This window comes from Apodemus sylvaticus, chromosome 18, assembly GCF_947179515.1.
Source record: "Apodemus sylvaticus chromosome 18, mApoSyl1.1, whole genome shotgun sequence".
NCBI classification, from domain to species: domain Eukaryota; kingdom Metazoa; phylum Chordata; class Mammalia; order Rodentia; family Muridae; genus Apodemus; species Apodemus sylvaticus.
The window spans coordinates 52,872,083-52,897,095 of record NC_067489.1 but is presented as its reverse complement, the minus strand read 5'-3'; positions in this window follow the sequence as shown (position 1 = coordinate 52,897,095).

Here is a 25,013-nt window from a genome sequence, read left to right as displayed (position 1 = left end):
ATATTTTCATTAAATTTCAGGAAGTCTTTAAATTCTTTCTTTATTTCTCCTTGACCAAGTTATTATTGAGTAGGGCATTGTTCAGCTTCCATGTGTGTGTGGGCTTTCTGTTGTTTTTGTTGTCTGCTAATCCCTTAGCCAGCCTTAGTCCATGGTGATTTGATAGGATGTCTGGGATTATTTCAATCTTTTTTTATCTGTTGAGGCCTGTTTTGTGACTGATTATATTGTCAATTTTGGAGAAGGTACCATGAGATGATGAGAAGAAGGTATATTCTTTTGTTTTGGGATGAAATGTTCTATAGATATCTGTTAAATCCGTTTGTTCTATAACATCTGTTACTTTCAGTGTATGACAGACCACAGGAAACTCAAAAAGAAGAAAGACCAAAGTGTGGATTCTTAAGTCCTTCTTACTTGGGGGAACAAAATATCCTTGGGAGGAGATACAGAGAAAAAGTATAGAGCAGAGACGGAAGGAAAGGCCACCAAGAGACTGCCACACATGGTGATCCATCACATATACAGTTACCAAACCCAGAAACTATAGTAGATGCCAACAAGGGCTTTCTGACAGGAGCCTGATAAAGCTGTCTCCTGAGAGGCTCCGCCAGTGCCTGACAAATACAGAGGTGTATGCTCTCAGCCAGCCATTGTACTAAGAACAGGGTCAGCAATAGAGGAGCTAGAGAAAGGACCCAAGGGGCTGAAGGGGTTTGCAGCCCCATAGGAGGAACAGCAATATGAACCAACCAGTGCCCCAAGAGCTTGGAGGGATTAAATCACCAAACGAAGAGTATACATGAAGGGACCCATGGCTTAGCCACATATATAGCAGAAGATGGCCACATCAGATATCAATGGGAGGATATTCCTTGGTCCTGTGAAGGCTAGTTGCCCCAGTATAGGAGAATACCAAGACAGGGAAGTGGGAGTGGGTAGGTTAGTGAGCAGGGGGATGGGTTTTGGGATAGGGGGTTTTCATAGGTGAAAGGAGGAAAGGGGATAACATTAGAAATGAAAATAAAGAAAATATCTAATAAAAATGAAAAAATATAAAAAATAAATTTAAATTAAAAAATAAAAAATAAAAACATTACTCAGAAACTATCTCTAAGTCATCACTGCTTAAAAAGGGGGAATTAGTCTTCATCTCATCTATGTAGTGTTACTGAGTATACAAACCTCACTTAATTCCATATTCCATTCACAGAAGTAGATGGCCAACACAAAACAATTTCAGTGGCATTTTTGGAGGTTCTTTTTCTTACCATACATTGCCTGGTCTTGTCTTTTAACATTACAGGTCTTTTGTAAATAAATTATGCTTTCTGGATTTGGGTTTTATGGTATAACTGAGTGTAAAAATGTTTGTCTCTTTGTCTGTGTTTCCTGTGCTTTTCCTTTGGTTCTTGTTCTTCTGTTTCTTTGTACCATTCCAGTTTGTTTGCTTTTATCTTATTTTATTATTATTTGTAGATGTCTGTCTGTGTTCTAAAAAGAGAAAATAGAAATGGTGTAGAATGGGTGGGAGGAGTGGATGGAGGGGAACTATGATCAGTATATACTCTATGAATAAAAAACTTATTTTTCAATAAAAGAAAATAGAAAGCACATAGCTAATTTTACTAAGAGTTCTTAAGTACATTATCAGACCATTTCTGGGCTCAAACTAGGGAGACTAAAGGGAACAAATATCAGTCTAAAAAATAGTTGAAACTTAAAAAGAAGTATGACAAAGAGGCTAGATGATGCATGTTCTAAAAGCAGAATTAAACAGAAAATCATCACTGATACAGACTGAAGACAGAGAAATGTGTTACAGCTGTGAATTCATGAAAACAGGTGGATGAAGTTTTGCATGGAATAAATTTTAACTTCTTTGGACTTGATCAACTCATACACAGCAATTTTAAGAAGTCTCAATTTAGACTGGGAAAAATAACAACTATCCAAATAGTTTTTATTTCAAGTAGCTATTCAGAGTTTTAAAAGTTAGAATTTCATGAAAATAACATTTTTGTTTCTAACATGTTGATTATTGTATTATGCTCCTGATACTGGAATCTGATTTTTGAAAGACACATGTAGAATTTCTATCCTAACTTCAGTCCCTGGTGCTTTCAAAACTAATGTTTTGTGTTGTTTTTCTTCCCCAAGTTGCTTGGTTCAATGGTCTTCAAGAGGATGAGATCCAAAAGGAGAGGTATAATTTGTTTCTGCGTTTCCCATCCTTGTTACAGAAGTTCATTTTGTGTTTTCAGAAAATAATGCCTAAACATCTCTCAAAATTATCCTTTTTCTTTTAAGTCACAGCATTGCACTTTTTTCTAAACTACGGAAAGTCTTTGCATTTGTTTGCCTACATCTGATGTTTTACTCATTCAATTAATCCTAAACATTTAATCCTATAGTTTCTTAAAACACTTAATTAACTTGTCACCATGACTAAAATGTTTAGTTCTCCATGATCAACAACACTTTTTTTATCAACCTATCTATCAAAATATTTTCTGATTATATTTTTATACCCATTAAACTTTATTTTTCTTGATTAAAAAATTGACTATTCTACCACATCGTTTTATGCCAGGGAATAATTTTTTGTCAAAAAACAAAAAACTAACAATCAAAAATCCACATAGAAGTTCAAAACTCAACAGCCAGCTCTGAAGGGACTGAGAAAAAGCAGAAATTGCTTGGCAATAAGAAAGTAATAGTGCTACTATAATTAAAGTAGGGAATAATAATAGTAATGTAATAGTGATAGTGATAATAAGCAGTAATTAATAAATAGTAAAAGGATTAAATGAGACTGAGGGAGAGATTGTTCTGAAATTCTTGTTCTCTAAACTCAAAGATATTAAAGCCTAATAGAGAAAGGTATTTAAAGATCCACATAATTTTGATCTACATAATTTTAAGTCTATATTCTCACAAATACAAATTAGAAAAGATATTAGACTGCAAATTAAAAGTAGCAATGAGCCCAGAGAGACATCTCAGTGGTTTACGGTTCTAACCATGAAAGCTATGTATTTTCTTATTTTTATTTTTTATTGGATATATTTTTTATTTACATTTCAAATGTTGTCCAATTTCCCAGTTTCCTGCCCCTCCAGAAAACCCCTATCCCACCCTCCCTCCTCCTGCTTCTATGAGAGTGTTCCTCTACCCACCCCTCTCCCACCTCCCAGCCCTTGATTCCCCTATGCTGGGGCATCTAGCCAGCCTTCATAGGACCAAGGACCTTTCCTCCCATTGATGCCTGACAAGGCAATCCTTTTATACAAATGAAACTGGAACCATGTGTACCCCTTGGTAGATGACTTAATCCCTGGGAGCTCTGGGTGGCCTGGTTGGTTGATACCGTTGTTCTTCCCATGAGGTTTGCAAACCCTTTTACCTTCTTTAGTCCTTTCTGTAACTCCTCAGCTGGGCACCCCACACTCAGTCCGATGATTGGCTGTGAACACCTGCCTCTGTATTTGTAAGGATCTGGCAGAGACTCTCAGGAGACAGCCATATCAGGTTCCTTTCAGCAAGCATTTCTTGGCAACCATACTATGTATTTGAGTTTCTCATCTTACTTCTGAAAATTGTTTTTTTTTTTGACCTCCACATTCATGTTCTCATCCCACAGAAACAAATACATAAATGTAATTTAAAAAGCAGCTATGGTTGTAGAGATGCCCTGGACACTTGCTCTTCTTGCCTCTGCTAGTTCAGGTTTCAGTTACCAGTACCCAAATTAGATAACATCATAGCTGATTATATTTTCAGATCCAGGTATCTGACTTTCCTCTGGCCAGACTGCACTACACTCATGTCTACACAGACACACACACACACACCACATACAACATACAAACACATAGCATTCACATACACAGACATAAAAAACATATACACATATACCACACACACACATACCATACTCATGTGTATACACACACACAATAGTCTTATTTGTACACACAAACATACACACATATATACATACCTATACACACCGAAACACACAGACATAATTAAAATAACAATTATGTATGTTATTTTAAAGGTAGCAAAACATCGCATAGGCTCACTGGCAAATTGCATTAAACCCTTGAATTCAAATGTGAGAATAACCATTCCAGCCCATGTCCCCTGAGAACTGATATTGATGAATTCTGAGAATTCCCCACAAGAGTGGCTTAAAATCAGAGGAAAACACTGTTGAAGAGAGAACTATCTCTAAACTGATACCAAGAAGGGATTTGCAATTTTAAGTCAAAATGTAGAAAATGAGTTCATGAACCTTCCTCGTGAAAAATTTATAGGTTGAAGTGTGCATCTACTACTGAAAGCCAGCCTTTAGTGTGCAGGTTTGCAGCTGTGTATGGGTACTTTTATAATCATTCTTGTTGAGTAGATCTGGAATTGTTCAGGCCTTCTACAACAGCATCTGGAGTTGCTAACCTGTGCTGATTTTTCCTAATATAACCTTTATTACATGTATTATCAAAGCAAGTTGGGGCTTTCAACTGCCTATTAATCTCTAAGATGAGAATTTGTGCTTTTTTTTCTTTTATCATGTGTATGTTTCCCAAGTGAAAGTATTAATATTATTATTACTAGCTCAGTTACAGCGTATATATACAGAAGAAGGATCATGTGTTTCTAAGTCAGAGGATCAGAAATTTTAATGCGTGATAGTGATTTTTAGCAGTCATTTCTAGAAGCCGTATCCATCAAGTCTCACCAACATCTGCATAACATGAACTGTACAAGGTTCATAACAAAATACATGCTAAGATCATGAAGCCTCAACCATATACAAAGAACTACAGGTAACTAAGGAGTTCTGTGTAATGTGAAATAATAGTCCCCAAAGAAGAACACATTAATTGGTTGTCCAGTATCAAATGATCATGCCTGAAACTGTACATACAAGCAACATTCTATAAACTGAACAGGTTGTATTTAAAAACAAATGTATATACTCAAGCATATACATATGTATATGTCTCATATATAGGTATATCATACATACATGTAAAAACAATTAATTTAAAAAGCAGCCATCAATTTGAAAGAGAGGAAGTAAAGATGTATGAAAAGTTTTGGAGAGAAGAAAGGAATGGGAGAAATTATGAAATTATATTGTAATGTCAATAATTGGTACAATTCTAAAACTACTATATTTAGATTGATAGCTCAGCAATGAGAAATTGTAATGTATCTATTAAATTTGGGAACATGCATTTGAATTATTACTTATAGCATTCAAATATTTGGCATTCAAGATTAAAATACAAGTGAAGTTATTCTATACTACATGGAAGCACAGAAGTGATCCAAAACTCCCATAAGGTTTTAAAAGGGGGAAGAATAAAAAATATTTAATTAAAAACATCAAAGACCAACAAGTAGTGACCTTCCATGTCTCTTTTGATGACATTAGGTTGACATTTTATTAGTTTAATTATATTATTAATTTAAAATAATGTTGAAAATTAAAGTAATTGGTATATTTTCACTTGATCAAATTTTGAAAAACACATTGTAAATAATTAAACCATAATTTTTGCCATGCTGTTTTATTCTATCAACATATGATATATATGAAAGAAATTTTCACCTTCATATCTATAATTGATATTTCACAACAGTAGCTTCTTTGTTATTTACTCTTACTTTGTTACTTTAATACTTTGGCCATGTTAGTTTTCATACATCAATAAAATGCTTCACTTTGAACTTAGTTGTTTTATACAATAGCTTAAAATAATTTATTTCAAAAATGAAGATACTAACAGCATAAGAATATGTATTTTCCCAATAAAAGAGCATGTTTCATTTGTCACCTGTGTTATGAAGTGTGAACTCAGCTTCACTTTATATTTCTGTGGCATCTGAATGAACATTTACTCAGAGTATTTGTTGCTCCATATTGTGTTAACTTGTTCCTTCCCATTTTCCATGATCATTTTCGTATGCTTATATTCTGCATTAGAATCATTGTGACATTTTATTCCCACTCTGAAACACACACACACACACACACACACACACACACACAAACATACACACACAAATCCTACTTTAATTGGTGTACAAACCAATTACATATCTATTCAAGGAAAATTGTAGTTTTAAATCATACAACCCTTAAGAATAAGGTAGAACCTTCTATTTATTAACTCCTCTTTTTCTGAAGTACCTTAGTTTACTTCAAATCAAAACAACCCTGAGATTTCACCTTACACCAGTCAGAATGGCTAAGATTAAAATTCAGGAGACAGCAGGTGTTGGAGAGGGTGTGGAGAAAGAGGAACACTCCTCCACTGCTGGTGGGGTTGCAAATTGGTACAACCACTCTGGAAATCAGTCTGGTGGTTCTTCAGAAAACTGGGCACCTCACTTCCAGAAGATCCTGCTATACCACTCCTGGGCATATACCCAAAAGATTCCCCAGCATGTAATAAGGATACATGCTCTACTATGTTCATAGCAGCCCTATTTATAATTGCCAGAAGCTGGAAAGAACCCAGATATCCCTCAACAGAAGAGTGGATGCAAAAAATGTGGTATATATACACAATGGAGTACTATTCAGCCATTAGAAACAATGAATTCATGAAATTCCTAGGCAAATGGATGGAGCTGGAGAACATCATACTAAGTGAGGTAACCCAGACTCAAAAGATGAATCATGGTATGCACTCGCTAGTAAGAGGGTGTCAACCTAGAAAATTGTAATACCCAATATATAATCCACACATCAAATGAGGTACAAGAAGAATGGAGGAATGGTCCCTTGTTCTGGAAAGACTCAGTGAAGCAGTATAGGGCAAAACCAGAACAGGGTAGTGGGAAGGGTTGGGTGGGAAAACAGGGGGAGGGAAGGGGGCTGATGGGACTTTCGTGGAGTGGGGGTCCAGAAAAGGGGAAATCATTTGAAATGTAAATAAATATATCAATAAATTAAAAAAGCATAGCTTGTATACATAGTTTTTGCCATACTCAGCAATATAATATTTAGTTTCTTTCTTTTCATACTACCTTTTTCCATTTTTTGGATCTTGGGGCTTGAACTTAGTCATACTAATTGCATAGTATAAAAACCAAGTTACATCTCTAGATCTACTACCAAGTCTATATTACTAATACAATGTTTATGTTTATGGGATTTAATTATAGAACATGCTAAATTAACTATTTTTATGCTTTTTCACTTTGTAGACAATACATGGTAAATTGGCTTTCATTACTTATATGACCCATTTCATTCTCTTATTTAATATTTGCAGAATAGTATTTTTATTATGTTTATTTCTTTACAGTTAAGCCATTGCCCACCTCCCTGTCCCCCTCCCACAGTTTCTCATCCCATTCCTCCTATTCCTTTTCTCCAAGAGGATTCCTAACCCCCACCACCCCTACCTCCCAACCCCACTGCCAAGCCTCCCCACTCCCTGGGCCCTCAACTCTCTTGAGGCTTAGGAATGTCTTCTCTTACTGAGGCCAGACCAGGCACTCCTCTGGTATATATATGTAGGAGGCCATGGTCCAACTCCTATATGCTTAGTTTCTAAGAAATCTCAGGTGTCCAGGTTAGTTGAGACTGCTGATCTTGCTGGTCTTCCTATGGAGTTGACCTCCTCCTCAGCTTCTTCCATACTTTTCCTAATTCAACCACAGGGATCCCCACCTTTAGTTCAATGGATGGGTGTAAGTATCTGCCTCTGTCTCAGTCAGCTGCTTGTTGGGCCTCTCAGAGGACAGCCATACTAGACTCCTGTCTATAAGCATACCATAACATCAGTAATAGTGTTGGGCCTTGGAGCCTCCCCTTGAAATGGATCCTAAGTAATTCAGGTTATTGGACTGCCTTTCTCTCAGTCTCTTCTCCATTTTTGCAGTTCTTTTAAACAGAAAAAATTCTGGGTCAGAATTTTTGACTGGGGAATGGCAACCACATCCCTTCACTTGATGCCCCTGTCTTTCTACTGGAGGCAGACTCTACAGCATCCCTCTTTCCAACTGCTGAACATTTTATCTAAGGTCCTTTGAGTCCTGAGAGTCTGTCTCTTCCCTTTTAGGTCTCTGGTACTTTCTAGAGGGTACCCCTACTTCCCACCCCTCAAGGTTGCATTTTCCATTCATTATGCTGACCCTCAGAACATCTCGCCTGTCTCCCAGTCTCCTTAACTGATCATGTTTCCCCTCCTCTTCTCTCCCACCCAGGTCCTTCCTCCCTCTCCCTTATGTCATTGGTGATTGTTTTCTTCTCCCTCCCAAGTGGAATTGAAGCATTGTCCCTTGGGCTTTCTGCTTTTTAACCTTCTTGAGTTCTGTGGATTGTGTCTTAGGTATTCTGAACTTTAGGGCAAAATAGTAGTTTTAAAAATTAGAATAGCTTCTGGTATATACTTGTTTATCTATACCGGTTAAGTAAAATCATTAAACTAAGATTATTACTCCAATCTCATTGGTGGACATGTTTTCTCTCTGAAAGTTCTTAATTGTCTTACTCCCTGTAGCATTGCCTTCTCGGAATCAACATAAGATACAAAATCTCAAAATTTCATTAGGCACCTCCCAGTATCTTTATTTATTCTACCTACTTTCAGAGACAGACTTTATAAACCCTAAAAATCTTTGTCCTATAGTACATGCAAGTCACCTACCCTGGTAGATTCTGGCTGCCATTGGTACTTGTCCCTACTCTCTGGAAGCACTACTACCCGACACTGTTCTCTGGGTCTCTGTTTTTGGGTTTCTCTTATATCTAGGAATTTAAGGAAATATGTGCATTCATTTCCCCCTCTGTATGTCTTGCTGGAAAACAATAAAAATGATCTGATTAATAATTCATTAAAAATTAACATTGTGACTGATACTTTTTGAAAGTATATGGAATAAATCTGTGTCTGCTATTTCATGGGTATTCCACTAACTCAATATAAATATAAAGATATTTTTCTCAGGCTTATTATGTTGGAAAAATTTATAGATTCTCCTTATGAAAATATATTTGCCTCAAGGGTAAGGGTCAGGCTGAAGTAAAATAGCTAAATTCAAGAAACTGTTGACCAGGTAGAAAAATCAAGACTATTTTCATAGGCTAGTTAAGGAATAATCAATTAAGTAATGATAAAGGAGCTTCAGGCAGGTTCAAGGATGTTAAATATGGGAAAAATAAATGCTGTTATGATCCATATAGTAAATACTAAATATAAGCCACACCATACAAGGTAGTAACATAAACCTATTATTGATTTTGTACAAAACTCCTATGATGAAGCGAATGAGCTCACCAATTTTAAATTGACAACCTTACTTCTTTAAAGGCTAGAGAGTTAATTCATATCCATATTGTTCTGTAAATTTTATAGCTGCATCAACTCACATTCACAAAAATATGTTACTTTGTTTTTTTTTTTAATATTTTTATTTTCTATATTATTTGTTTACATTCCAAATGATTTCCCCTTTCCCGGATCCCCCCTCCCCATATATCCCATAAACTTTCTTCTCTCCATCCCTTCTCCAATCACCTCCCTCCTTTTTCTCTGTCCTTATATTCCCTTCCCATGCTAGATCAATCCTTTCCAGGATCTGGACCCTCTCCATACTTCTTCATGGGAGTCATTTGTTATGCAATTTGTGCCTTGGGTATTCAGGGCTTCTGGGCTAATTAATATCCACTTATCAGAGTTTGCATTTCATGTGTATTCTTTTGTGACTGGGTTACCTCACTTAGGATGATATTTTCCAGATCAAACCATTTGCCTAAAAATTTTGTGAATTCATTGTTTCTAATTGCTGAGTAGTATTCCATTGTGTAAATATACCACATTTTCTGCATCCATTTATCCTTTGGGGGGCATCTGGGTTCTTTCCAGCTTCTGGCTATTATAAATAAGGCGGTTATGAACATAATGGAGCATGTGTCTTTATTGCATGTCGGGGAATCCTTTGGGTATATACCAAGGAGAGGTATAGCAGGGTTTTCTGGAAGTCTCATGTCCAGGTTTCTGAGGAACCTCCAGACTGATTTCCACAGTGGTTGTACCATCTTACAGCCCCTCCAGCAGTGGAGGAGTGTTCCTCTTTCTCCACATCCTCGCCAACACCTGCTGTCACCTGAGTTTTTGACCTTAGCCATTCTGACTGGTGTAAGGTGAAATCTCAGAGTTGTTTTGATCGGCATTTCCCTAATGACTAATGATGTTGAGCACTTCTTAAGGTGCCTCTCAGCCATCCGAATTTCTTCAGGTGAAAATTCTTTGTTAAGATCTGTACCCCATTTTTAAATAGGGTTATTTGGTTCCCTGGGGTCTAACTTCTTGAGTTCTTTGTATATATTGGATATTAGCCCTCTATCAGATATGGGGTTGGTAAATATCCTTTCCCAATTTGATGGTTGCCGTTTTGTCCTTTTAACAGTGTCCTTTGCCCTACAGAAACTTTGTAATTTTATGAGGTCCCATTTGTCAATTCTTGATCTTAAAGCATAAGCTATTGGTGATCTGTTCAGGAACTTTTCCCCTGTGCCCATGTCCTCAAGGGCATTCCCCAGTTTCTTTTCTATTAGTTTCAGTGTGTCTGGTTTTACATGGAGGTCCTTGATCCACTTGGAGTGAAGTTTAGTACATGGAGATTAGAATGGATCAATTCGCATTCTTCTACATGCTGACCTCCAATTGATCCAGCACCATTTGTTGAAAAGGCTATCTTTTTTCCACTGGATGTTTTTGGCTCCTTTGTCGAACGAAGATCAAGTGACTGTAGGTGTGTGGATTCATTTCTGGATCTTCAATTCTTTTCCATTGGTCCACTTGTCTGTCCCTGTGCCAATACCATGCAGTTTTTAACACTATTGCTCTGTAGTATTGCTTGAAGTCAGGAATACTGATTCCCCAAGAATTTCTTTTGTTGTTGAGTATAGTTTTAGCTATCCTGGGTTTCTTGTTATTCCAGATGAATTTGAGAATTGCTTTTTCTAACTCTATGAAGAACTGAGTTGGGATTTTGATGGGGATGGCATTGAATCTGTAGATCACTTTTGGCAAGATAGCCATTTTAACTATATTAATCCTGCCAATCCACGCGCATGGCAGATTTTTCCATTTTCTGAGGTCTTCTTCGATTTCCTTCTTCAGAGACCTGAAGTTCTTGTCCTATAGATCTTTCACTTGTTTGGTTAGAGTCACACCAAGATACTTTATATTGTTTGTGGCTCTTTTGAAGGGTGTCATTTCCATAACTTCTTTCTCAGCCTGTTTATCCTTTGAGTATAGGAAAGCTACTGATTTGCTTGAGTTGATTTTATAACCAGCCACTTTGCTGAAGTTTTTTATCAGCTGTAGGAGTTCTTTGGTGGAGGTTTTTGGGTCACTTAAGTAGACTATCATGTCATCTGCAAATAGTGATAATTTGACTTCTTCCTTTCCAATTTGTATCCCCTTGACCTCCTTATGTTGTCTAATTGCTCTAGCTAGAATTTCAAGTACTATATTGAAAAGATATGTAGAGAAAGGATAGCCTTGTCTAGTCCCTGATTTTAGTGGGATTGCTTCAATTTTCTGTCCATTTAGTTTGATGTTGGCTACGGGTTTGCTGTATATTGCTTTAACGATGTTTACGTATGGGCCATTAATTCCACATTGCACCTAACAAAATAATTGTGGGTGACTTCAACATTGCACTCTCCTCAATGGACCGATCAGGAAAACAGAATCTAAACAGGGACACAATGAAACTAATTGAAGCTTTGGACCAATTAGATTTAACAGATATATATAGAACATTCTATCCTAAAGCAAAAGAATATACCTTTTTCTCAGCACCTTGTGGTACCTTCTCCAAAATCACCATATAATTGGTCATAAGACAGACCTCAACAAATATAAGAAGATCGAACTAATCCTATGCCTCCTATCAGATCACTATGGAGTAAAAGTGGTCTTCAATAGCAACAAAAACAACAGAAAACCCACATACACGTGGAAACTGAACAATATTCTACTCAATGATACCTTGGTCAAGAAAGAAATAAAGAATTAAATTAAAGACTTTTTAGAACACAATGAAAATTAAGACACAACATACCCAAATCTATGGGACACAATGAAAGCAGTGCTAAGAGGAAAACTCACAGCCCTGAGTGCCTCCAAAAAGAAAATGGAGAGAGCATACAGTAACAGCTTAATGACACACCTGAAAGCCCTGGAACAAAAAGAGGCTATTTCACCCAGGAGGAGCAGAAGGCAGGAAATCATCAAACTCAGGGCCGAAATCAATCAAGTAGAAACAAAGAGAACCATACAAAGAATCAACAAAACCAGGAGCTGGTTCTTTGAGAAGATCAACAAGATAGATAAACCCTTAGCCAGACTAACCAAAGGGCACAGAGACAGTATCCAGATTAACAAACTTAGAAATGAAAAGGGAGATATAACAACAGAAACTGAGGAAATTCAAAAAATCATTAGATCCTACTACAAAAGCCTATACTCAACACAACTGGAGAATCTGGAGGAAATGGACAGTTTCCTAGACAGATATCTGACACCAAAACTAAATCAGGATCAAATAGAGCAACTAAACAGTCCCATAACACCTGAAGAAATAAAAAGGGTCATAGAAAGTCTCCCAACCAAAAAAAGCACGGGACCAGATGGCTTCAGTGCAGAGTTCTATCAGACCTTCATAGACGACCTAACACCAATACTCTTCAAACTATTCCACAAAATAGAAACAGAAGGAACTCTACCCAACTCGTTCTATGAAGCCACAATTACGCTGATACCAAAACCACACTAAGATCCAACAAAGAAAGAGAATTTCAGGCCAATTTCTCTTATGAATATTGATGCAAAAATACTTAATAAAATTCTTGCCAACCGAATCCAAGAACACATCAAAACGATCATCCACCATGATCAGGTCGGCTTCATCCCAGGGATGCAGGGATGGTTCAATATAAGGAAATCCATCAATGCTATCCACTACATAAACAACTCAAAGAAAAAAACCATATGATCATCTCATTAGATGCAGAAAAAGCATTTGACAAAATCCAGCATCCTTTCATGCTAAAAGTCTTGGAAAGAACAAGAATTCAAGGCCCATACCTAAACATTGTTACTTTGTTTTAAAGTTACTAATGGAAATGGGTTCTTTTCAATTAAATGTTTTCATAGCCTTTCTCTTTGGACTGTTTGGGTTTTTTTTTTTTTTTAATTTTTAAAAGATTTTTGTTGGTTGATTTTTTGTTTGTTGTGTTTGTTTTCTTTTGTTTTTTCCTATACTGAAGCTTGGTTGACATTCCTTTGGAATGGACACAGGCTGCAAACTAATAACAATCTTCCAGTCTTAGCTTCCACATACTAGTATTATACGCCTGAAGCAACTTGCTCAAGTGGGTAGTCAGCTTTTATTTTTTTCTCAAGTGTATGAGTGCATGTGTGTAGGTGTGCCTCTGGGTGTGTATGTGTGTGTGTGTGTGTTTACATGTGGGTGGGTGCATGTGTACAGAAATGGAAGTATAAGAGGAAGTCAGAACTGATACAGAGTCTTTTTTGAATATTCTCTACTGTATTTATACAGCCAGGACCACCCAGCTGAACCTAGGACTTGATGATGACAGTTCGACCAGTCACTGTTTGCTGAAGATCCCCTGCCTCTGCTTTTACAGTGCTTCAATGATAAGCTGGCCACCATACCCATCTGTATTTGCATAAAATATTGATAATAAATTTTTTTACCCTTATCCTGCTTGTACTGTAAGGTCTTCCAGTATCAGGAAATCTAAGTGTGATCTAAAATGATAAAAACAAAAACCATATTGTTAAATATGCTCTGTCTTTTGTTCTGTATACCTAAAGCAAGGCAAGAGACACTAGGCAACTTTGAAACTAGGTAACTAAGTGTGGTTTCCTAGCAACTAACACTAGCCCAAATCTTCCTTCATTTTAAAATACTTCCAGTCCACAATTGTTTTCTCTCACATTTTGCTTTCTTTTACATTTATTTTCCTTAAAAAAGTTGGATATAAAGCCAAAGGTTACTTAGAATACATATTAGAATATTCAAATTCAAAATCCAAATGTTGTATGGTTATAGTTGAGACATGTATGAATTCCCTCTGTGAGAATCCTGTATGTAGTCCAAAGAGAGTCTGACAAAAATCAATGGTTGCTTGCTTATATACAAAAATGAATGGTCCTTGGATTTTTCCTGAAGTAGAAATACCACAGGAATCTTTTTGCAAAATGTAAGCTATGAAAAGTCAACGTTGTTATTCTGGTAAACAAAAAGTGAGGGAATGGATGAGCAAAGAAAGGGATGGACAGTAGCAAAGTGCTAGTGTTGGAAGGGAAGATGGTGGTCTAAAATTCATCTGTCAATTATTAACCATGTCTTTAAGCAGTGCACCTAATCTCTCCCTACTCCTGGATTCTTTATTTCTCATTTTTCATTTGATAACATGTGCTTGCTCTTTTAAAAGGCATCTTAATTATGTATATATGTGGGAGGGGGTTGTGCAATTGTGTGGAGGTATCTTCAGAATCCAGAATCTGTGTTAAATCTCTTGCAAATGGAATTACAGGCATTTGTGAGCAGCCACATGCAGGAGCTGAAAGTTAAACTCAGCTCTTCTTGAAGAATAGGCAACCACCATTTTTTTTGGCTGAGTCCTCTAACTGGAACTGATTTCATCAAGGCATTTACATACAAACTGTGTTTCTGTTGGTCTCCCCTTCTCTCTCCACCCCATGCATCCTCTCCACCCCCTTTTTCCTTTTGTGGCATATGAGGTCTGTTATGGTTTGCTCTGAGCTGTCCTTGAAATAAATGTATGATATGTGTATATGATGTAGATATGCATATAAATGTGCATATTAATAGGTATGTGTGTATGATCCAGATATGAGACAGAACATATAGTATTTTCTCCCTAAAATCTGGATTATTTCACTTGATACAATAATTTCTAAACCAATTCATATTCTTGAAAAAATCATAATTACATTTTTTAACAGTTGAATAAATTCTATTGAATATATATATATATATATATATATTCATTATGCATTCTCCAGTCTACAGCTGTCTAGGATGCCTTTATTTCCCAGGTATTATGAATAATGTAGCCCTAAGTATGGATGTGCAAATATGCAGAGTCTAAAGGTTAAATTATGGCTCGGTTACATTTTCTCTTATTAGCCATATGATAAACATCCATTCTGCTTTTGCCTCTAGAATTCTTACCCATAAATTGATCACTAGATACTTTTTAAGTTTATCAATATCTAAATTTTATTCTAAACTTGAAGTAATCTCACCTGTAGTCCCTGACCTCACTTGAACTTTCGGGGTCACAAAAGTTTTTCCTGCTCTTTTGGTGTTTTATTTGTGTTTTTTTGATTTTGTTTTTATCATTTTGTTGCTGGTGGTGGTGTTTTTTATTTTTGCATAGCTTTTAAGGTAATTCATGTGTATTATTGTCTTTCCCACATGTATGTAAAGGCACTAAATATATGCAGTGCTCTTAGAGGCCAGAAGAAGATAGAACAGTGATTCTCAAGCTTCCTAATGCTGTGACCCTTTAACACTCTTGATTAGGTTGTAGTAACTCCCAATCATAAAAATATTTTCATCATATTTCAGAATTGAAGTTTTGCTAGTTATGAATTGTAATATAAACATCTGATATACGGGATATCTAATATGCAACCCCTGTGAAGAGGTCGTGATTCACAGGTTGAGAAACACTAACATAGAATATCCCTGGGACCTGGAGTTATAGATGGTGTGAGTCACAGTGCTGTGGTTTGAATGTGAAATGTTCCTCATAGACTCATGAGTTTCCTAGCTTTGCAAAGATAATGGCAGCTTCAGGAACCTTGATGTGGGAGGTGTGTCAGTGGGGTCAGCTTTAACCTCGCTTAGCACATATGAATTTGCTGTTAATCTCTTTACTTTCTGTGTACAGATCCAATATGATTTGTCCTCTTTTTTTTTTTCTTTTCGTGGTGCCATGCTTTCCCAGCCTTTGCTGTGTCCTCTGGACCATGGTGGATTCTATTCCTCAGGAACTCGAAATGAAAATAATCCCCTTATTTGTTAAACAAATGTATAAATAGGAAAATAGTTGAGCTGTATTACCTTTTAAAAAGATTGTTTTAGCAGTGTTGAGTGTGGTGACAGAGATGGCAGCATTTTGCTCTGATGAGTAACAATACTGAAATGAACAGCTTGGGTCAAAGTCATTGTGACAGTTCTGAGGAAGATATATTAAAAAGAAACTGAAGTGAGCATTTTTGCAAAGAGAACTGGAATATAAAACACCAATTAATGAAGCAAGAATCCGTGAATTGGAGAGCAAGGAGGGGTTAAGAGAGGGTTTGGAGGAGGAAGGAAAGAGAAGGGAAAATGATATGAATATATTACAATCTCAAAAAAAAAAAACTTAATAGAAGCAGTAATAAACTATCAGGAAAGAAGAGGAAGAGAGAAAAAGATATGATTCAATGCTGATCACTAGTTTTCATCTGGAGAAACTAGATTGGCAACTGCTGACACTTAGCAGCACATGAACTGTAGAACATTAGGCTGATTTGTGGTGTATAGTCATAGTGCAGTATCAAAAATTAGTATAATTGCTTTAAGGTTCTCCCAGATATTCCAATTAGGCTGTTATTTATAGATAGTGAATTTGAGTGATTAGGATTGCAAAAAAACATTTTAAATATAATTGGCAGAATGTGCAGGTTCAGATAAGACTATCTTGGTATAACAGTAGGTAGATATTTGGAAGCTACCATGTGTCCTGAGATGTCAGGAATATTTGCATGAAGAACAGAGGGATAGAGCTCAAGAAAAAAGGTGGGAAGACTCCCACTGTTATGAGAAAAACTGAATATGTCCCTTTATACATGAAGCTAATTATTTTTAAAGTTAGAAAGGAGAAAATAGAAACCAGATTATAATATCACAATCTAAAGAAATTCATTGTTAAAGGCAAAAAATAAACCAAGAAAGAAATAAGAAAGAAAGAAAGAAAGAAAGAAAGAAAGAAAGAAAGAAAGAAAGAAAGAAAGAAAGAAAGAAAGAAAGAAAGAAAGAAAGAAAGAAAGAAAAGTAAAAGGAAACTTTGGTTCTGGCAATATGGAAACAATTTTTATCTTTTAATTATAAAGAGTAATTTGGTATAGAAACTGAAGACACATCCTTGTGGGGAATTGTTCTCAAAGTCATAAAAAATCAATAATGGCTTGATATTTCAAGGAGCTTCCCTGGGAGGGAAGGAAGAACCATCGTGTAGTTATAAGGTATGACTGCTTGGGTGATGGGGAATAGAGCACATATATTCAGCAAATAATTTTCTTTACGAAAAAAATAAATCCCTGTCACAGAAATCTCCAATATTTCATCTGAAGTCACAAAATACACAATAGACCACGATTTTGCTGTACATTTTACTTAGATTTTTAAAAGTATTATTTTCATGTAGGTATAGCTGAAAAGTCTAGAACCCAAAAGTACTTGGTTTGATTGTTTGTTTGGTTCATTTCTCTTCTTTTTTGCTAGTAAGTAAATGCCCTTACTTATATATTTATATGCTCAGACCAGATGCTTAATTCAAAACTGTGTCAATCAGCCAGTTCTCTACCCACACACACTTTTCCATGAGTGATGGAGCACTTGAGGTTAAGGGAAACTCAGAAGACTCTAAAACGACCTGTATTTTGAGCTTGTTTTTCCAACCAATATTCAGACGCTCTGTGGTGGTTAAACATTGTGTCCATGTTGTTCTGTGCTAAAGAGGAATTTGGAAGGGGTAAATACTATCCAGATTAAATTCCTCAATTTTTATGAGAAAACAGTCAACATACTCTAAAACACGAAGTTTAACTAAGATAAAACATATGGAAGAGCAGTGGCTAGTTGCTATACTTAGGGATACATAATGAGTGACAGTTTATGCAGTGTTATAGCAACATTTCATTGTTTTTATTGAATCTTTGAAAAATCTGCAAAAAGATGTAACTATAAAAAATGTATACTTTTTTATATTATGAAGTATCTGGAAAAAATAAAGGTAGGTTGGGATTTTGACGAAAAAAAATACAATCCATGTTTCTTAGGAAATTATATCAAACTCCAAATAAATGTGGATATTTTTTAATATAACAAATTATTTTCAGCAAAATTTTCCCTTCATATTCTTCATTATGTTATAAAACGAAAACCACTGATACCACCATCTTCTATCAAACTTTCTTCAAGTTCTAAAATTTCTTAAATTTCTGAAATCCAGAATGAAATTCATCTATTTATGCATCTGACCTAAAAGATCTTTGTACCAAATGTAAACCTCTAACACCTTTTGTACTATTGATTATCTGTTTGCTCAGAATAGGACCTCTAAAACACTGTAGTGGATAGAGAGAATAATTCTTATTCTACCGGGAAGCTAGCTGCACTTATCTTTGAGAACTAGATTTCAGAACTCCTAACTGGCCTCAGGCTTCTGCTCTAGGAATCCAAGGAACTGAGTCACAGTTTTGTGAACATTCCGGAATTACAAGTTGCATAGATGAATTCAATTAGCTGATACTCTTGATTTCCTGTCTTTGAAGAAATCAAACCTATATCCACCTAGCCTCCCTGCTGGACAACTTTAATAGTGCTAGAAATTGGTCAGCATCCAATCTATCAGACAGGAAATGTAATCATCAGTGTTGTCTAGCTGTGAGCCCTATGAGCTACAATAACAACAACTCTGGCAAGACTCTCCCACTGGCACTGTACTAATGGTACAGCTATCAAAGAAAAAAACCACCCACTTTGTCATTGGATTTAAGGTCTTCTACCCAAATTGTGACCAAGCCTGCCACTTTTATAGTATCCAAGGACCTATGGCTACCCAAGTCATAGACCCTAACAGATAGCCCATTATTATTACTCTGCTAAATAGACATAGTAGTAAACCACTTTTGATGGCTTATACCAATAAATTAGTACGTCAGTCAATCCTCGTCAGAGAAACTTCTGGTTAACCCAGAGAGCCAAGACTGGTCAAAGTGCTAAAAATGTACGACTGTAGAATCCTTTGCCCTAAAGTGAAAATTTTATCCCATGACCTCCAACACTCAGGGATTATTCAAGTAGAGGAACCTAAATATTTGTAAGAGCCACAGGTAGCTGGTGTGCAAATCACGGAAATCACGTTTTCTAGACACAGAAGAGTAGTTGTACATATAAAAGCAAGTTGTTACTGAATGTATAAGAACTGTGGAGGTTCACACCAAACACAATCCCAGCATAGACAGGAAAGGTAGATATGATATCACACTGCTAGCTGAGGAGCTATTGGCAATTGAAAGATGCTAGGATAGAAAGAATTGGCATTCCACTATCCAGTAGAAAGCTATATCTAAAGTATATGGATTGCATCAATTGTCCCTGACAGGTTTTCAGGAAAAAAAAAAAAAAAAAAAAAAAGGAGCACACAAATTTCAATGGGTAAGGAAGGGAAAGCAGATACGAGAGGATTTAGAGGATGGGTAAATATTATTAAAATACATTGTATGTGCTTATCACAGAATTAACAAAATAAAAAAGAAAATTTATGATAAAGACGTCATAGTACAGTTGCTCAGCCTTATCATTTCACTCTGATATTTTTTATTTTTCAAATCAGTGTGCTTCTACGTTTTTAAAAAATTATTCTGTGTTCACTCCAGGCTTTTATTTTCTTTTCATTTAATAAAGTAGTCATAATAGAAAATCTAACAATGGCATTTATAAAGTCAGAAGTGCTTTAATTTTTACTGTTTCATGTTGTTCTTTTGTCTGATGTTTTTGAGACAAGATATCATGTAGCCCAAGTTGCCCTTGAACTGTATTGGCAGCCAAGGAGGTTCTTAAAGTCCTAAATCTCCTGCCTCCACCACACCTTGCTCTTTGTTCCTTTTTATATATTTTTGATTCTATACTCAATTTTTTCACTGACTTTCAGTCTATTAACCATTCCTTTTAACCATGGCATTGGTATTAGTTTCTCAGAGTCTTGTAAACTGAGCTAACATTTCGATTCAAAATGTAAGAAAGCCCCTTGTTCAGTCCTTCAAACCCAAAGACAGGATTTTGAATTGTGTTTCTTTTGGCCATTGGCTTTCAGGATCATCCAAATGTCAGCAGAGACCATCTAACCTAAGCACCAGAATATAAGCAGATTTTTTTTTTTTGGTTTGGATTATTTTGCTATGATTTGCTTTGGTTTGGTTTGCTTTGGCTTAACAAATAGCTTCTAAGTTCACATTAATCAATTTGTAACAATCATTATTATATTTTCTCTAATCTGACAATTATAATAAATTAAAGCCGTATTTTTACAGAGAAAAAGATATGTAAGAGCCAGTCATTATGTCTTACAACCAAAGGCAAAACAAAGTAACACAGCTGAGTATATATGTTACTTTTATATTTCCTTAACCAAAATAGCTGTGAACAAGTTGAAAAGAGAAATTGCTTATCCTGGATATGTATGTATACATGTTCATTTACATATATAAATTTGTGCTCAAGGGTACATGTACATATGTGTGCATGTGTGTGGAGGCTGGAATTTGCTGTCAGGTTTCTTTATCACTCACTCCAATTTATTTATTTATTTATTTATTTACTTATTTATTTATTTATTTATTCATTTATTCATTTATTCATTTATTTATTTTTGATTCACTTTTTATTATTTTTTTTTTTGAGAAAGGGCCCCTCAGTGAACCTGGAAATTGCCAATTCAACTGGACTACTTAGCCTGTCTAGGCTGTGAAAACACTGGGGTTGTAGGTATATACAACTATACTAGGCATTGCATATGGATGTTAGAGACTTGGATCTTCATAACTGAACAGCAAACACTTTATCAATCATCACATGTCCCCAGGCCTAGAACTAGTCCATGGTTGTTTGTCTTCACAAGCTTGGGAAGAACATCATAGTAGTGGTAGAGTGTGGAAAAAAAAAACTATTCTCCTCAATGTAGAGTAAGATATAAAGAAAAGGACAAGAGATATCCATAACTACTCTACTGGAAAGCATCTCCTCTGGGAGAACAGCTTCTTCTAGTCAGGCTCCTAAGTTTCAAGAACCCCTGAAACAATGTCAAATTCAATGGAGCAGTGAAATTACAATCCCACGTTGGGATTTATAAATCCAAACATCAGTTTCCATTCTGTTGTCATGGCTCCAAGTATCGGGTTCCTTGTTTGTATCTATTATCTAAAGACATAGAGCCAATGTTTGCATGGTTTTTCTATTATGGCTAAAAGCAGAGCACTATGAATCAGGACTTGAAAGTAAAAGAATGCTCTCATTGGCTTTAGATGCTTTGTGCTTGCTTCTGTTTGACTTTGTCTACCTGAAGCTAGTTTCTAGCAGATGTCCTCCTCATAGGGATGCCACTTCCACTTTTGAAAAATACTCATTTTCTCTGAGATCCCAGTGACAGCATTTCAATTCTAAGTATTTTTAGATTAATCAGCATTTTCAGCATTATTGAAGTAAAGGTAACAGTATTAGTATGTCTTCAGGGCATAAAAGATGTTTTCATATATGTCACCTTGAAATGACTAACACAGTTAAGTGAGTTAGCTTACATATCATTTCAAAGGATACTGCTTTGGTAGTGAGGCTATTGAAGATCTCCAATACATTTCTAGTTAGAGACATGCTATTTTGAGTTGTTATCTTTGCATTTTAACTTAGATTGTCAAAGTTTACTCAACTTAAAACTCAAAAGTTTGTGTTTTTTTTCCTAACATGTCCCTGTTTCCCTCACATCCAACCTCTGCTAGCCATGGCATATACTCAAATACCCTAAACCTGACTTTACTGCATATCAATGAGATTATGCAGGATTTGTCTATTTGTGTTATACTTTGACTTAAGATAATGTATGTCAGTTTCACTTGTATTGTAAATTGCAAGAATCCATTATTTCTACATTTTAGGGTTGAATATCACTCATATGGGCAGGGGTTCATGCATGATTTCTTGTATATTTTGGTCATTTCCAGATCCAAACTATTGTTACCATTCTTTAATATTGTTGATATAGAGGCATAACTCAGAAGAAAATATCTTAACCAAACAAAGCAGTAGCCTCATAAGTTAATTTACAAAATTCTGAAGAAACTATTTTCATATTAAAATAGTTGGTGATATCTAAAGAAAGAATACTGAAATAATAGAAAGTTTGCCAATAGTGTGAAATGTAATGGTCAATAACTTCCTAACACTGAAAATGGATTTCTGCTACTCAAATACTATAAAATATGAGACAAAATAATAGAGAAAATAGTATTAAATATCTATTTGAACCGAATTATTTACATTCAGCTAATACTACTTACATAAACATGAAATGCAATTTGGTTGTGAGCAGGGGTTGTAATTTCATGAGCCAAATGCTATAAAATCCAAGAGCTGTGAAGTGTTCACATACTCTGTTGTGTCTTCATCATTGTGTCTACGTGAAACAGCAGGAAAACATCACCAGATTTGAGTTCAAATCAAGGGCATAATGAGAAGAGAAAATGCCAGACATATCTCTCCCTCATCAGTTAAATTTTCACTGTTAAATATAGAAATTATTTTCCTGTTTCTCATCCATGTGAAGAAAAATTAAGGTGACTTAATATCAGAGAAAATAGATATGTTTACTCTCCTTGATTTTCTGGTGCTTTTCTATTTTATTTTCCTGACAATATAGAGCTAATTTGAGTTTTTAATGCATACTTCATATTCTAAGGAATGACAGTCATTTTTACATTAATTAGTAGGAATAAGATTGCGTAGAAGAAAACGTTGAGAACCAATTGGGGACTTTAGATTAAACATATTATTAGAGCCCTGTTCTCCCTAATTACAGAATCTTCAAATGAATGGAAAGTTATATTATACATGTAGACAGGGATTAAACCAGTAGACTAAGTCACTATTGTTGAGTTGAGCAGAATAGACTGCTTCCTCTTTCTATAAGCAGTGAGAAGCCTCGAGTCAGTCAAAGTTACTTCACTAAAGTCAAACGCTGACATCTTGTGGCTAAAAGCCGTCTTCAATTTTCTACAATTCCGAGTTTCCAAAAAAAATTGTTAGTAGGATTTTCGGTAATGATGAACAAATGATATTTTTTCAGTTATTTTCTTCAGAAAAAATATATCCATAATCTTGTTTTATTACTCTTTTTAGGAAAATGATGTTTCTCAAGTGGAAAACTCAGAAGTTTCTGTTATTTTATGTCAAAATCCAGACTCTTTCTTTTTTTTAATTGATATATTTTTATTTACATTTCAAATGATTTCCCCTTTTCTGGGTCGCCACTCCCCGCAAGTCCCATTAGCCCTCTTCCGTCCCCCTGTTCTTCTATCCATCGCTTCCCACTTCCCTGTTCTGGAATTCCCCTATACTCTTGTACTGAGTCTTTCCAGAACCAGGGGCCACTCCTAAATCCTACTAGCAAAAGAAATTTTTCAATGATTTTGAACACCCACATGATAGCTCATAGCAGTCAATTTCCACAGTTTGAGGGGGATCAAATTTGTTCTCAGGTATCAGGCTCAATATGGCACAAAGATAAACATCAGAGCAAAACAGTTACAAACAGAAACAAGTCTAAAATTAAAATGAAAACACCTTCAAACACCTTCAAAGAACAATTAATTCAGTGTTTTAAAGAAACTGCTGTCACAAGAAAATTGGGAATAGTTCTACCAGAGGAGGACCATTCTATACCACTCCTGGGCATATACCTAGAGGATTCTCCAACATGTATTAAGGACACCTGCTCCACTATGTTCATAGAAACCTTATTTATAATGACCAAAAGCTGGAAAGAACCTAGAGTCCCTCAACAGAGGAAAGGATATAGAAAATGTGGTGTGTATACACAATGGAATACTACTCAGCTGTTACAAACAATGAATTCATGAAATTCTTAAATGGATGGAACTTGAAAATATAATCCTGAGTGGGGTAACTTAATCACAAAAGAACACACATGGTATGTACTCACTGAGAATAGATATTAGCCCAGAATCATGGAAAACCCAAGATAAAATTTACAGACCAAATGAAGCAAAAGAAGAAAGAACAACGTCTGGATACTCTGGTCCTTCTTAGAAGCAGAACAAAATACTCACAGAAGGAGATACAGAGACAAAGTGTGGAGGAGACTGAGGGAAAGAATATCCAGAGACTGCACCACTTGGGGATCCATCCCATACACATCAAACCCAGACACTATTATGGATGCCAACAAGTGCTTGCTGAGAGGATCCTGATATAACTATCTCCTGAGAGGCTCTGCCAGTGTATGACAAATACAGAGGGGGAGACTCTCAGTCAAACATTGAACTGAGCACATGGTCCCCAATGGAGGAGTTAGAGAAAGGACCCAAGGAGCTGAAGGGATTTGCAGCCCCATAGGAGAAACAACAATATGAACCATGAAATATCCCCAGAGCTCCCTGGGACTAAACCACTAATCAAAGAGTACACATGAAGGGGCCCATGGCTCCAGCTGCACATATAGCAGATGATGGCTTTGTTGGACACCAATGAGAGGACCTTGGTCCTGAGAATGATCAATGCCCTAGTATAGGAGAGTGCCAGGACAGGGAAACAGGAGTGGGTAGATTGGTTAGCTGGGGGAGGGGAAATGGGTTGGGGGCATATTGGGTGGGGGGACAGCATTTGAAATGTAAATAAAGAATATATATATAATAAAGAAATAAAAGTAAGTTACAACGAGAAAACTTTCAAAGAAAAAATCAGCGTCTTTAAGGAACCTGTGGTCTTAAGGCCTTTTTTTTTTGTGTAAGATTTCTCTTAAGCAGTAAGAAATTCAGCAACATTAAAAAATATTCTGTCTAAAAAAAATTGTAGCTTTTCTATATTAACACATAAAATATATTTATAAAACAATAAATGCACAAACATAATAA